Source organism: Alexandromys fortis, unplaced genomic scaffold (genome assembly GCF_014885135.2).
Source record: "Alexandromys fortis isolate MF-2015 unplaced genomic scaffold, M_Fortis_MF-2015_v1.1 scaffold_368, whole genome shotgun sequence".
Classification (NCBI taxonomy): Eukaryota; Metazoa; Chordata; class Mammalia; order Rodentia; family Cricetidae; genus Alexandromys; species Alexandromys fortis.
The window spans coordinates 313,847-315,547 of NW_026068243.1; positions in this window are offsets into that span (position 1 = coordinate 313,847).

Genomic DNA, 1,701 nt, shown 5'->3' on the forward strand with positions numbered 1-1,701 from the left:
TGTAGATAGAGGAAATAGGTAAACAATTAGCAGGAAGGGAGGAGGATAGTACATGTAAGCCTGAAATGATTTCTCTGAGATGTGTCATGAGTATGAACACAGTTACAAAATTTGCAATTTGGAAAACTCCATTAGGATTTATACCTTAACAAATATATATATATATATAAAACAAATTATACTCTATCAAAAGAAAAAGTGGTATTTATAATAACCTTGAGGATAGTGTTGTGGTGAAGTGCTTAGGACAATGTGGACTGGTGGTATATGTTATGTGCCCATTATGCATTTAAATTGCTGTGTAAACTTTAACTCATCTTGTTTCTTTTCTTTAGTCCAAATTTCTACAGTTTTCCAATGAGAAGAATGGACAGAATAATGACAAGCATTCTTTCTTGTATTGGGTTCCTGTGATGGCTAATGAAGTGATTTCTTAGTCTTTATTTTCCCTCAATCTTTAAGAACTTATGTTTTTGCTGGAGTCTGGTCTAGGTTTAAGTCCTGTCATATTACCATACATTACAAGTAGGTATATGTTATAGATGACTGGGCTATATTTTCTATGGTCATCACCCTTTAGTCTTTAGCAACCTGTGTATGACTGAGCTCTGAACATGCATTGTCATCAGCAATCCAGATCCTGGGAACCAATTTTTAAAAACATAAAGCAACTCTCAGGCAATTATCTTGTACTTGAGATGTTCTGTTTTCTCTGCCTCTCTTGACTGAATAGCTCCAATAATTTAGTAAGAATAATTTCCATTCTTTAGTCCCACTCCCAAGGGAACTCATGCATTCCTCACAATTACCCTACCCTGAAATATAGGTCAGGGTGGGTATAATTATCCTCATTTTGTAATTACAAAAAATAACAATAACAATGGCAAAATAAATTTAGGTGTGGACATTTTAATGCATAAACCTGGCTCACTGCTGCTTTAAAAGGCAAAGGTAAGATTTACACTTGATGGTAAAGCCAATAAAGTAAGGTCAGATAACTAACTGGTCTATAACATGGATTGTACAAGCCTACTGCCTTAGTTAGGGTCTCTACTGATGTGAAAAAAAAAAAACACCACCATGAATGTGGCAATGCTTATAAAGGAAACCTTTTAACTGGGACAAGGTTTCAGGTTCAGAGGTTTAGTTCATTATCATCATGGCAGAAAGCATGCAAGCAGACATCAGGCTGGAGAAGGAGCTAAGAGTTCTATATCTGGATCCATAGGCAGAATAAAGAATAAGACAACACTGGGCCTGGCTTGAGCTTCTGAGACCTTAAAAATCACCCCCAGTGACACACTTCCTCCAACAACACCACCACACCTACTTTAAGAAGGCATTATCTCCTCATAGTGCCACTCCCTATGAATCTATGCGGGTCATTTTCATTCAAACCACTACAGCTGGTCAGTGTTTTAGACTTGCTTCTTCATTCATCTATCTATCTATCTATCTATCTATCTATCTATCTATCTATCTATCTATCTATCTATCTATCATCTATCTATTTATCTATCTATCTCCAGATACTAATCTATAAGGTGCCTAAAGCCATACTATATTTAAAAAACACAGCAATGGTTCATCCAAGACCAACTCCGCAGTCAGGAATTCTTCCAGAGATGTATACAAACTGATGAGAGTATTCTATCTCAGCAAGATCATTGCTAAATAGCTTTGCTACAAGCAAGTGGAGGA